The sequence below is a fragment of the Meriones unguiculatus genome, chromosome 12, assembly GCF_030254825.1.
Source record: "Meriones unguiculatus strain TT.TT164.6M chromosome 12, Bangor_MerUng_6.1, whole genome shotgun sequence".
NCBI classification, from domain to species: Eukaryota; Metazoa; Chordata; class Mammalia; order Rodentia; family Muridae; genus Meriones; species Meriones unguiculatus.
Window position 1 is genome coordinate 37,105,113 of NC_083360.1, and position 14,926 is coordinate 37,120,038.

Here is a 14,926-nt window from a genome sequence, read left to right on the forward strand (position 1 = left end):
GGATATGGGACTTATTCAGATTGTCCACAGCAGCAAAGTATTTGCCTCATGCAGGCTCTGAGAGGGGCTCTTTGCCAGCTGCAGATAGTTTAATTCTGAGGACTCCAAAGAGGGAATAAAGGCCAGAGCCCAGAAAGAGAAGGAGCTCTGAGAGAGAAGGCTGCTGGTGCCCCCCCCCATTCCTCCTGGTTGTTGATGATGCACTTTGAAGAAGTTGGAGATATCCTGAAACAAAGGTTGGGCTTGCCTCAAGAAACCCGATGACCCTAACCAACAGGAAGTAGTCAAAGAGAACTCTGCCCCCTGACCCCACTAACCTTCTTTCTCTTGAAAGGGTTAGACTAACTTTGTAACCTGTATGTCTTCTAAAGCCTATAGTTTTGAGTTTTAGGTCCAGGTTAAGCTAAAGCCTCTTAGTACCTTTCCAGAGAACGGAGAAATGATTGACCCTATCTGTGAGGACAGATATAAAAAAGTAAGCAAGCAATGACCTTCACTCAGCAAAAAGAATGATCAGACCCTTGTCTTCACGATAATGTTTCTTAGTAACCAACCCAGATGGCCTCAATCCTTTTTCTGAGTAGCTCCTGACCTCCAGCCAAAAGCCTGCAGTCCTGATCTTCAAGGATGAGCTAACCACCCCCACCTTCAATTGCAGCTGCATCCACACTTGGCAGGACTGGCCAAGCTTGAGCACCTAAGACTAACCAATTATCTTACTTTATAGCTTCCTCATCCAATCCGAAATTGCCAAAACTGCAACTTCAAATTTCCTGCACTTTTTCTTTTAAAAACCTAAGGCCTTTGTCTCCCAGTGCCACTTTTTGTTGACTGGCAGGCGTGACCCCATTGCACAATGGTTAAATTAAACCTTTTGCTTTTGCATCGAGTAGTGGTCTGTGGGAGTTTCTGGGAAGGGCGCGATCTTGAACTCCTGAGCTGTGAGACGCCAGGTCTTACGCTCTTACCTGGTGTTGGGGTGTTGGAAGGAATTGGGGTGGAGAAGGGGAAAAGAGACATAAGAAACCAAAATAAAACAGTATAAAGAGTAACGCTTACAGCTCACTTGGTAAAGTGCTAGCCACACAAGCACCCTCGGATACATGTAAAAAGCTGGATATGGTATCAAGCGGCCAACATCTTTAATCCCAGTACTTAGGAGGCAGAGGCAGGACAATCTTTGTGATTTTTAAGGGCAACCTGGTCTACATAGTGAATTTTAGGCCAGCCAGAGCCATATATTTAGACCATGTCTCAGGAAAACAAAACAAAACCCTGGGCATTGTGCACTTGCTTGTAATTCCAGTGCTCAGGAGGCAAGGACAAGCAGACCCTGGAGCCTGTTAGCTAGCCTGGACTAGTCAGGAGAGGCCTAATCCTAGTGAGGGAGCCTGGAAAGGCAAGGTCTGGGTCAGGCGGGACTGCAGAGATGGCTCTGTGGTTAAGAGCCCTTGATCTTATGGAAGATTTGAGATCAGCTCCCCAAATCCATTTCTGGTGTCTCACAACAACTTGTGACCCTACCTCCAACCTCCTCATCTAGCCTCCGTGAGAGCATACAGACACACACACACACACACACACACATTTTATTTTGAAAAAAAAAATTAAAAAAAAATAAAACAACGAAACAAGGTGGAGGCTCCTGACAAATGACTCTCACGGCTGACCTTTGGCCTCCACATGCATGCACACAAATGTCCACTGTCTTAGCGAGGGTTTCATTGCCATGACCATGGCACCTCTTGCAAAGGAAAACATTAATTGGGGCTGGCTTTACACATCAGTGTGATGGGAAGCACGGAGGCATGCAGGCAGACGTGGGGCTGGAGGAGCTGAGAGTTCTACATGTCGGTCCACAGGTGGTAGAAGGAGACTGGATGTGTTTCACGTTGGGTGTAGACTGTGCATTTAGGACCTCGAAGGCCCACCTCCACAGTGACACACTTCCTCTAACAAAGCTACACCTCCTCCAACAAGGCCACATCTCCCAGTAGTGCCAATCTCTATGGCCAAGCATTCACACACATGAGTCTATGGGGGACACACCTCAAACCACTGCATTTACTACAAACACAAATGTATGAACATACATACGAACTTTTACTTAAGTTGCTTCTGGCCAAGGAGTCATTTGTTCACAGCAATGAGAAAAGCAAATAATAATAATTTGTAAATAATCTGTAGCACACAGATTACGAAAATTGAAAACTGACAATTCCATCTAGTTGTTTTGAAGTAAATGACTTTCCTCTGAAAACTAAAACTATTAGAAGTCAAAACAAAACAAGTTGTCAGTTAAAACTTGCAAACAACTTTAATGTTTAGTGCATAGCACCCTTGTGCATTGGTTACTTTTCTGTTTTGTCACTGTAATAAGATACTTGAGCAAAAGCAATTAACGGAAGGAAGCGTTTGGTTTGACTTACGGTTCCAGAAGATAAGAGTCCACCATGGCAGGGAAGGGTAGAAACAAGCGTCAGCAAGGTGCCAGGAACTGGAAGCCGGGAGCTCGTATCTCGACACGAGGCTGAGTGAACAGCGAATGAGGTGAGACTGAAAGCCTACCGCCTTCAGTCAGTGAAGTACTTCTCCAGCAAGGCTGCTCTTTACCCGTTAACTCTCCAGACAGTGACATCAACTGGGAACCAAGTGCTTAAATACCAGAGCCTAGGAGAATAATTCTCACTCAAAACACACCACGTCTGTTGTACACACAGATACCCACATTCTCTGCTCAAGTTCTGGTGCTTCTGTGGACTGGGTCTAGCCATCGCAGCTCACCACAGCTGTTTGAAAAGTTGGGGCATGTCTTGACATTTTCGGGGCTCCTGTTTCTAATATACCAACATGGATCTAAAGAACGTTATTATGGTTGGTTTTAACTTGCTACAAATTGGGAACACCCAAGTGGGGAGCCTCCTCTGAAGAACTGTCCCCATTCATCACTTGGAAAGACTCACTCTGTGGATGGCCCCCTCCCGTGGGAGCCCAGATAAGAAAGGGTGTTTCAGAAGGAAGTTTATTCTTGTATTTTTCTGATTTGGCCTTCTTTCCCTCTTACCGCCAACTTGTTCTGCCCTATTGCTGCTGACTCCTTCACTGGCCGAAGAACCAATGCTTCCAAGCTGTCACCCGGGGATAGGGACCTGCCGCTCTCCAGGAGCTTCCTGTCCTGTTGGAACCAGCCTGGGGACACTGCAGCATGACACTTTGTGCACTGAGGGATTACTGGCTGTGGCCCCCAGTGGGAGACAGTTCTTCGGGAGCTATTCTACCTATGGATACACTCAGCCTCAAGGACCAAATAATTATAAAGTTCTCTGTATCTTGGATGTGATTTGGCCATTGTTACTGTTTTAAAACTCACTTCATACATACATACATACATACATACATACATATTTACATACATTCCCTCAGCTCTGTTCCTCTAGAGAACCCTGACTAAATCTGGCAAGCAGAGCATGAGAATTAGAGGAGAGGAAAAAGGAGAGAGAACATGTTTCTGGAGGAGAATGCAGAGCAGTGCCAACAATAGTCTTTAATGTATTAAAGAGAAGAAGTAAAATTCAAGATCAGAATGGAGAGCAACAGTGTGAGGCTATGCCTCAGGGGCATCAATGTGCAGTGCCAAAAATACTCATTAAATTGCAGGAGAGACGACTTGTGGGTTAATAGTTCCTACTGCTCTTGCAGAGGACTCAGCATTTACATCCAGCTGCTCACAGCTGCCTTCAGCCCCAGCTCTAGGGGATATGGTGCCCTCTTCTGGACTCTGCAGGCACTGCACACTCATGTGCAAAAACCCACACACGAGTGAGCACACACACACACACACACACACAAATATAAATGAAAGAATAAATATAACATCTTAAAAGAGTAATAAAAAGCAAGAGTAAGCCCTGGTGGGCTCATCAGTAGATGTTTTCACACAGGCAGAAAGACCACAGAGAGACACTGTGTCTTCTGCCACGTGAGGACACTGAGAAAATTTTACCATGTGTGATCTAAACACCAAACATACTTGTACCTTGACCTTAGATCTTTCTTACACTACAGATGTTTGAGAAGTAAACAGTTGTATGCTTAAGCTAGTATATAGTGTTTGGTTTTCTTTTGTCGACTGGGCTCTCCGGGAACTCACAGAGATCTGCCTGCCTCTGCCTCTCCAAGTGCTGGGATTACAGTCATGCACCACTGCACTCAGCTGTATATAGGGTTTGTAAATCAGCCTGAATGGATTAATACAGAAAGAAATAAACTTGTCTTTGATCGTAGATGATGTGATCATATATGTAGAAAATGTAAATTAAGTTACAATAGAAGCAAAATAAAAAAGTCTCAACACCAGTGGCTAAGTTTACCAAAGCTACATGCCAATAATTTGCCCAAATAACAAAAATGAACAAGCAGAATTTAAAATGTAACCACCAAGGGTACCCGCAGAACGAAATGCTTACATGTAATCTAACAGAATACAAATCACACAATCCCAGTGAAGGACATTGAAAAGAGTTAAATAAATACTGGGGTTTGCTATGTCTATGGACAGAAAGACTAAATAATGCCATTATGTTAGTTGGTGTCATTAAGACTTACATGTTAAATACAATCACAATTAAATGCTGAGAGCATGCGATTTTATGGATTCTGTTTATTGGAGGTACCCTGCTGGGTGAGGTTGCAGTTCTTGAATGGATTGGATAACCATTGTGAGCTCGGAGCTAAAGGCAGAACTCCCTCCCCTTGGCGGGGTTGCCTGATTCTCTGCCCGACTTTATCTGGCCAGTGCCTTTAGATACAGATTCTCCTAGCTACCCATGACGTATGGCCTCTACAACTACCTGGTAGCTCTCTCCTCCCTCCACCTATATGTTAATTAAGCACTGACAGTCTACTCTTATGATAGGAGCGTGCTGTGTAATGCAAATCAAGCATCCTTGAAGAGCCTAATTCCAACCAATTATGTACACCTATTCTTGGAGTCCCTGCCCACTCCCCTGGGGGTATATAGTCTTTATTCTCTGGAAGTAAAGTTGACCTAGTCATCAGCGGTTCACAGGGGATGTGATCCCTGTATGGTTGGTTCTCCCCAGCCATTCCAGGCTTCTCATCTCCTGGCCCTCCTGACTTAGTGGGCTGCTGGGAGGCAGCCTCTACGTAAGAGGAGAATCACAGCTGTCAAATGAGTAAAGACAAAGAAAAGACTCTGAAAGCACTGAAAAGAGACTAAATTCAGTAGAACAACCCTGTACAACTTTGAGATTAGAGTAACACTAAGGTGTTCATAACCCTGTGTTACTGGGAAAAGAACATACAATCAATGAAGCACATTGGTGAGCCCAGGAACAGACCCACAGAATACAACTTACTTGCAGAGCAGGGCGATCAATGGAGAAAAGGTAAATTAAGCAAATTGTGCTAGAATTATCAACAGCCAAATGAAGAAAAATATCTAGACACAAACCTTATACTGCACACAAAAACAACTGAAAAGATCACAGATTTAGACGTAAGATGTGAAACTATAAAACTTCTAAAAAAATGACATGGAAGAAAACATAAATGGCCTTGAGTTTGGTGACATTTAAACATAACACTAAAGTAATTTATGAAAGAAACAATTGAGAAGGTGGGCTTTGTTAAATTTTTTTAAATCTAATCCACTGAAGAGAGTGATACTGTGAAAAAAAGAAAAGAAAGAGAGAGAGAGAGAAAGAGAGAAAGAAAGAAAGAAAGAAAGAAAGAAAGAAAGAAAGAAAGAAAGAAAGAAAGAAAGAAAGAAGTTACAAACTGGAGGGAATGTCCGGTGAAGGACTCCACCAAATATTATATACAAAGAACTTTAAAACTCAAAGGAAGACAGCAAGTCCGAGAGTCAAAGATGTTTACAGACACTTTCACTGGGAAAGATAGGCAGATAGAAAATAAGGATGTGACAATGTGGTATTTCATCATAGAAATTAAAAGTAAAAGAGCAGACAGCCACAAACCTTGTATAGGCCACCATGCAGCACATGTCAGGGTTTCATATAACACTGGATGTATTCTTCATATGGTCCAGGAATTGAATCAAATCGATTGGTGCTTACACACAGCACCTGGACCTTATTAACAATTACTAAAGTTTAGAAGCAATCGAAATGTTTATTACAGGTAAGTGGGTGAAGAAATTGTGTTTTCAGACAAACGAGTGTTAAAAGCCCAGGAAGAAAGGAGCTATGAGGCCATCAAAAGAGATGAAGGAACCATTCCATACTCCTAAGAGAAAGAAGCCAACTTGGGACATCCATATTGTGGGACTCCAAACCTCTGATAGACTGGTAAAAGTAAAGGATGGAGACAATGGAAGGATCGTTGGACCAGAGGAAGAGAATGACTAAGTAGGATGTAGAGGATTTTGGAGCTAGAAACTATTTTTGTCCTGCATGAGAAAAATAGATTGTATGTTTTCCCAGAGTAACCACTGAACCTTGAGTGATAATGACATGCCTCCGTAGGCCCACTGATTTTTAACAAATTCACCAGTTTAGTTAGGATGCTGACAGGAGAAGCTATGTCCACTTGGGCAGAGGGTGAATCTTCTATACTTTGTGTTCATTATTGCTAGAAGCATAAAACTGCTATAAACAGATTTGCCAAATCAGAAAACCAAATATTGCCTCATTTGTTCATAAAAAGGAGAAACAAAACTTAGAGTTAAGAAGAAGAAAGGGGTGGGCATGCTACGTGAGACAGAAACAGACGACAAACTCGAGTGACTACATGTGACTGGGAGTTGATGGTAAAAGGAAACAGAACTAATTAAGTCTAAAGGCCAATCAGTGTAATTTAAAATGAAGCAAACCAGAGGTTAGGAAATGTTTTCAACTAAGAGATCCAAGCACAGCAGCTTCGAGTGGTCTCCATTCTCAGTTTAGATTTCATTCTAGAGTTCTTTGTGAAATAAGAGGCTTGCCTGTGTGGTTTCACAAGCATGACAGTGTGTGTAACAAGTCTGATTCAGGAACTTTATCCACGTGCTAAGGCATAGTGATGTAGTAAGTTTCCCGAAGACACAGGAACTCACAATCCGGTCAATGATAATTAGGAATGCAAAGAGTTTACATCAGACTTGCTGCCTGCGACAGGGCATTAGTGAAAGATTTGCAGCAAAGAACACTCCTGGGAGCTGTCTGGACAAGCATTAAGACATGAGTTCAATTCCTCAATACCCCTGGAAAAAAGTCAAGTGTAGTAATATGTTTATAATTTCTTCAGTGTGTGTGTGTGTGTGTGTGTGTGTGTGTGTGTTGTGTGGAGAGAGGGAGGTTTGAAACAGACTAATCCTGGGAGCTCACTGGCCAACCAGTCGTAGCTGAAGTAGTGATCCCCAGCTTCAGTAACAGACCCTGTATCAAAAATATAAAGTGGACAAGTGACTGAGGAAGACACCCAATGCTGACTTCTGACTTCCACCGATGAACACAGACATACAGACACTTGTACTTCTGTTTCTTTGAAAGTGTCCATTCTGTTTTATTATCTACATCTTGCTTTAGATGTAGATTTAGAGCTGTAGATGTGTAATTGATCTTGAAATGCATCTTGGATACTTTCTAGATGTTGCAGTGATGGTAACTAGCTAAAGTTAATCTCTTCACACTTCACTTGAAAGCTGAGCATATCTACTAACAGACTGAGCAGGCGTGCTGAAAGTGAAAAGGAGCCCTTCCCAGATCCATCTTCAGCACAAGCATATGAGCACACTATAAACTTCAAGTTGTTTGTAGATACAAAACCACAAGTTTTACTGGACCAGTCATTTCTAGAGTTATTTTTCCGGACACTCTACTGAAGATTGAAGGAACATCTAGGAAGACTCAGAGACAGAAGCTTAATGCAAAACATGGGAAAGTCTATACAGTGTGAGAGAATAATGAGAACTGGGATGAGAAATAACCCTGTAAAGCAGAGGAGGATGGGGGGGCAAGGATGCATGCCCCTATTTCACTAGGAGGACTCTGGATGAGCTACAAACTCTAGAGAAAACCAGCATGAAAGAAGAGAGGTACGCTTGGAGGCAGGAAAACAGAGGATGCTGAGACTCCTACAGAATAAAAGCAACAAAAGAGTATAGCAATATCATCCCTGCACTACCTTTTACAGCTGTGCTGTGAAGAAATTGTGTATGTTCCCTTCTGCCCAGGAAGGCATCTACCAAGCCCACATGGCAGGCACAACACACTGAGTGAGAAAGCTGTCCTCTACAAACCAGCAAAGGCCTTCTGTTCAAGCACTTCTCCTTCCCACATTTAGAAAATTAAAAATGCACGCAAGCTACAGCTAAAATCAGAAATAACACATTTTCCCCCACAAAGCAAGTGAAATGAGTTGATTTAATGTCTGGAAGAAAAAGAGTTAGAAATCATCTAAGAACTACAGGCTAGGTTTAAAGGTCCACAGGGAGATTAGATTCTAATAAAAAATTTAATACCAGGCATTGACCAAGGCAGGAAAACAAGGAGATTGAAAATGAAATGGAAGATAAGCAAAGACGAGTGGAATGAACATGTAATTAGATTACCCGAAGAAGAAAAGCCAAAGGGAAAATAATTAAACAGAACTAATGCTTAGCAACTATAACCTAAAAATCAAAGCCAAAACAAAACCAAAAAAAAAAAACCCAAAACCAAAAACTAAAACAAAACAAAAAACTCTTCAGAAATAAGACTCTGAGCTACACATTTAAATGTGAGTTACACATTTAAAAGGACTCATTGTGTACTGGGAAAACTATAACAACAGCAAGATATGTTAATCAAATAGTATTTTATCATAAAAATTGTGGTCAGTCTCTAGGTCAAAATGATCTAATAGCTTACAAGATCAGACAAAGTGTTCCTTCATAAGATTTACTAAAATAGAAGCCAGAGAGATGGCTCAGCAGTTAGAAAGGCTCAGGGTTCTTGCAGAAGATGCTGTTTTCAGCATCTATGTCAGGCAGCTCACGTTGGTTTTGTCGACTTTTGGTGTCCCTTCATAGAAGAAGGGGGAAGAAGGCACATAGGAGTGTCTGAGTGTCCAGCAACTCATTACAACCAGCCCTGCTGGTTGTGTGTAATGCTGTCCTAATTCTACATGGCCCCAAATGCTTGAGGAAGATATAGACTGGGGAAGACTAGGAAGAGGGGCTTGGTCTATGCAGCTGTGGGAAAGCTGTTGTCTTCTGGGTGAAGCCTTTCTAGCACAGTTGCTTCCTGGTTACTACATTCCTGCCAGCGACTTTTCATTCTTGCTCTAAAATATGCTCAATAAACTTGTTGCTTCTCCAGGATGAATTTTGGTGGAATAAAACTTTGGTTTGAGACCATATGAAGAGGGGGTAAACATTGCTTAGTTAACTTTAGGAATGAAATTCTCATAACAGATGGTAAATTTATTTGTCAATGTTCAAATGTTACTTTTGCTTTGTTCATGTGTCTCTTTGTGCAACCAAGGATATTCTATTCCAATAGCTATATAAAGAATGTCAAGTCCAGCTCACGCCTGTGATCCCAGCACTCAGGATTCAGAGGCAAGAGGATCTCTGTGAATTCAAGGCCAGCCTGGTCTACAAAGCGAGTCCACAAAGGCTACAGAGAGAAACCTTGTCTTAAAAAACCGATACCAACCAACCAAACAAACAAGCAAGAATGTCAAAAGTCAAACACCTCCCTCAAAAGTTTCAAATAAAAAAATGGACTAATGAACTGAACAGAGTTCTCAAAAGAAGAAACAATATGGTCAATAAAGAAGAAGAACGGTCTGTAAGCTTGGCCTTCAGAGAAATGTAAATTAATGCTGCTTTGACAGTCCTAGTCACCCAAGTCAGAAGAGCTTTTATCAAGAAAATGAAACAGTAAATGCTGATGCAGACGTGGAGAAAGAGAAACTTAATTTGTTGCTGGGTAGGGAGGGGTGATCTGGAGTAATCGTGAAACTAGAGAAGTTTTTTTTTTTTAATCTAAAAATAGAACAAACTGCCAGACAAAATTACTTATGATGATCTCTATAACTAAAAGTCTAATTGATCTAGATTAATCACATCTCCAAAAGATCTTTATAGAAATACCTGAGTCATGTACTGACATACCAAGTGAACAGGGCAAGAGAACTGACAAACAGAATAGCTGGTAGGCATGGTTTCCATTCTTCCTGGACTAAGGCCCTTCTTCCCAGATAGTTGTCAGATAGCTGGCAAGAAAAGACAGCGTGAGGCCCAGCAAGAGGAGAGAAAACTATTTAGCAAGACTAATTAAAGAGCAAGAAGATCCACATAGCCAATGTAAGCCAAGAGCAAGCCAATGGCACATCCTGACCCTACTTTACTGATGGTTCAATAGTGCTTTCCTGGAGACCAGGCCTCTTACAGATGGGCCTTTGAGGGACATTTAGGTCTAAATCACCACAAGACTAGACCATAGAAATAAATTACTTGAGTGTAACAATGAACACAGTGAAACTAATTTTAAGACAAAATTTAAAATTATTATAATTTATAATCATACCTAAGATAATGGAGCACTTAGGCATATACATAACAAAACACTTATTGGATGTATCTGCTGGAAATCACAGAAGGCAGGTGAAAGAAGTTACAAAAGTGATTTGTATCAATAGACAGACAAGTGACATTTGTTGATCAAAAGGCTCAGTATAAGAGAAAAATGTCAAGACTAGGAAAATTCTGAGTAAACTGGATCAACAGGACTTGAAACCAAGAAAGGCCAAGGGGATAAAGACATCAAGATTAGGAAAGAGGGATCCGATCAGGTATCAAGGACAGGGTACTTTGGCTGAACTAACTATATTTGTACATTTTATGCTACTGTAGCAATACTTAGAGTTGAATACTTTGTAAAGAAAAGAGGTTTATCTAGTTCAAATTCCCATAAGGGCATGGTACCCACATTGGCTTGGTTCTGGTGAAGCTCTCGTGGTGGACACTATCACAGTAGTAGGGAAACAAGAAGAGCAAGTCTGGTGAAGGAGGGTTGCAAGAGGCCATGGTGGGCCAGTGAGCTTTGGAACAGCCTGTTCTGTGGAGCTCAGATCTACTCTGCAGACCATCATTACCTCTCCCAAGGCCATGCCCCCCTTGACCTCATTTTTACCAACTTAGGTTCTACCTCTCAGGGGTTCCACTACCTCAACATCACTATACAAGGGTCCAAGCTTACATAACATGGACTCAAGTCATATCTAAACATAATGCGAACAGAATAGAATTCTTGCTCCAACTGAACATTGTGAGCAGACTAAGGCCAGCTCTGGACTGCTCATAAAGAAAACTCAAGAAACCAAAGGTCTTAGTCACCACTCAAACTGACCCAAGTTTGACACAGCTACTGCCAAAACCCTAGTTTAGGTTTTAACAAATACACCATTCATTGTAAAATTTACCTGGCTTGTGCACTAGAAAAGATAAAAAAAAAAAAAAAATTAAAAAATTTAATTGAGAATAAGACAACTATCATTAATTTTTGCTACAGATTTGAAATAAGCTTTAATTACATACTGGTCAGGATAATGTGAGAGACCAAAAAGTTTAAAGCCCCAGCCACCAGGGAAAAGAAACTAGCTTAATGCAATCTTTCCCTGCCCGCTAATTCTACAGTTGCTAGGAAATTGGTCCATATGACCAGGCCAGAACTGGTTGTAGTCCTGGTGCTAAAGTGGACCAATCATTTCAAAAGTCAATTTTTCTTACCCAGTCATGTAACGCCAAAGCATGTAAGTCCCTGCTTGCAGTTTTGCCCTATAAAAATCTTGCTCCCCTAGACCCTGGGGCCACATTCCTTTCCTGTTTCTACAGGAAGTTGTGTCCCATTTTTGAACGCGTATACAATTTAAAAACCTCATATTTACAGTGCAGTCTCTTCTTGGTCTTTTGGGATTTTCGAATTGGGCAAAACAGAGGGACTATGGCAAAGTCCATTCTGGAGTTCCTAGAAAATGGCAATGAGTCACATTTTTCAGAGGCATATAAAGGCAAACACATAAGACTACATATTTCCCACCAGGCCCAATTAGGGGGAAGCATATATCTTGATGTATTTCCTGTCTACACACCTCTTGCCTGAATCTAATCAGGAGAAGCATACATCCTGATGTATTTCCTGCCTGCATACTTCCCTGCATATAATAAAACACATCCAGTGCAGTTGTGAAAACATGTGGCTTGATATCTTACATAAACAGCCTCTGGCATTTCAGGAAGTATCTGTCCTTGGGCAAGGGGCTTACAGGTTAGAGGCAATTTTCTTTTATGGATCTCTTAGGCACAGAAATTAAAACTTAAAACACAACTTTGGCTCTCACAGAGCCAGCTAGAAAAACCACAGCCCAGTATTAAGGTCTACTGAACAGAGAGAGTAATAGAAAGAATACAGTATTGAGAATGTGTTCTGCCCAGTTCATGAACCCCAAAAGACCAGGAATAAACAGACTCCGCTGTATATACATGAGGGTCTTTTTATTGTAAATTACAAGCTAAAGCTTGGGCTCACACCCCCCACCGCTGGCCAAAGCGGTGGGAGCCGAGTGCCCCGTGCCCAGGTTAGTTGGGTCATTTAAAGATTCTGGTCCATCCCAGCATGCCCAAAGCAGGGGCAATTCCTGCCTGGCAAGCATCTATTGGTCAAAATGCTACATTTTGAATTGATTGGCTATAGGAAGGTCCCCAGACCATTAATGACCTGGTGTCCCTCCCTATGGGGATGGGCCAGTTTCCTAGCAACTGTATCTCTAGTGGGTGGGAAAAGAATGCAGTAAGGTGGTCTTTCCCCTCAGGGCATTACTGGACTTCTCCACCCACCTAGTTCAGGCCTTAATTAATAAAAGCTGCTAATTTTTAATCTTTTGGTCTCTCAAGGCAAAATAAACAGACAAACTGCAATTTTTACCTAGTCATCACACCTAAAAGTGGACCATGAACTTAAATGTAAAATACACAACTTTTAAAGTCTTGGAAGAATATATGTGGCAAAATTCTCAGAGTTAGGAAATACGTTCTTAGATTTGATAACAAAAGTAGCACAATGGGAAAATGTAAAATGAGCTTAATACTGACAAAATGCTTTGCCTTGTGATAGTTTGTAAATAGAGGATAAAACAATAAGCCACCCACTGGGAGAAACCATTTGCAAACATCAGATCAAACATAAGACTCACATCTGGAATATTGAAAGAACGCTCAAATCCCAACAGGAATAAGGCAAGACCCTAAAACATGCAATTAGAAAACGGAAAAAGATATGAATAAATATTTCACTGAAGAGAAAAAAAACAAGATGTCACCAAGCACGCCAGGCACCTTCCTCTGCCACTATGGATGTGCAGACCGAAGCCAGGAGAAGACATTGTGGTATACCCATCAAATTGGATAAAGATAAAATGATGATGACAAGGTGGAGTGCTGCTGAGAGATGGACCAACTGAACGGTTCAGGTATTGTCGGGGGGGGGGGGAGCGGATGAAAACAGTTTGAAAGCCCACTGTCAGACTGAGCATGTGCTCACCCTGCAAGGCTCACTCTACCTTCCTATTCACCAAAGAGAGGTTGTATTCAGACAGGAAACACGCATGTGGAGCGTGGTGCCAGCACCGCCCTTTGTTTGTTTGTTTGATTGATACGGGATCTATCTGTGTAGTTCTGGCTGTCCTGGAACTCAATGTCCATCTAGATCAGGCTGGTCTTGAACTCAGAAATCCGTCTGCTCTGCCTAGGGAGTGGTGGGATTAAAGGTGGGTGCCATCAGGCCCTGCTTGTCGGCAGTTGGTTTAAAACTGAAAGCTACTAAAGCTTTACTTTAATTGTAAGGAACTGGTTCAACAGTTGTGGTTCCTTACACTGTGAAATACTGTTCCCAAATAAAGAGGAAGGAACTGTATGAGGAAGGAACTTAGCTGAGTTCTTTCTATACACAGTGTGGGATATCACACTACACAATTTTGTCGTATCTGGGATGCCACCAGTCAAAATACTAAAGAGTTCCAAAGTTTGTGAGTTCAAGGCCAGCATGGTCTAAAAAGTGAGCCTAGGACTGTAGGAATGGAGGACAAGTGAGTGGACACAGGGCCTTTAGGTCTGTGGTGGGTGGAGGGGGAATTGGAGGGAAATGGGTGGTATTACTTTCTTGTGACAACCTCCTATGGTTGGTGAGATGTTTTATTGGGAGAAATCGAAGGGAGGGACACAAGAGATCCCTCTGTTTTATTCATTACAACTTCACAATTATCTCAATCATATAATTGAAGGGAGGTTGAGTTTGAATTTCAAGGGTGGGGCAATGGCTACACCCAGGCTGCGAAGGCTCTTAGAGGTGACCTTTAAGTTAGACTTAAGAGAATAGGACAATGCCTCAGCAGAGTGAGCTCCAAGAGATACAAAGCAGATCTTGGGAGCTTTCAGCGGGGACAACAGGAAGCAGGAGGCAAGTGAGGGCACCTGACCTTGCCACAGGTGGCTTGCCAGGAAACACACCAAATTCTTTTTCTAAGCTGATGTCTGACCCTAACAGGACACCATCACCAATTTCTTAGTTTATATCAACATACCTTTGAAGATTGTGATAAAATTGGTGGGAGACTTAACAACAACTTGCATTTTCATTTTGTTGTCTTTCAAGACAGGGTTTCTCTGTATAGCCCTCGATATCCTGTAACTAGTTTCACTTAATTTGAATTCCATCGGAAGGACCAATCATTGCAGGGACCGGAGCCCAGGGAATTTCATGTCTCCTGAGGTTGACAGAAGGTCCTCAGGGCTTCAGCTCTCAGGCTCTTTGAGCTGGGGGAGGGGGAGGGTGTGACCTCGAGTGACAGGGTAGTTTTATCTGTGCGTTAAGTTGCTTCCTGTCTCACACTCACACAGACCTGCCCTTCTGCACGAGAAGCA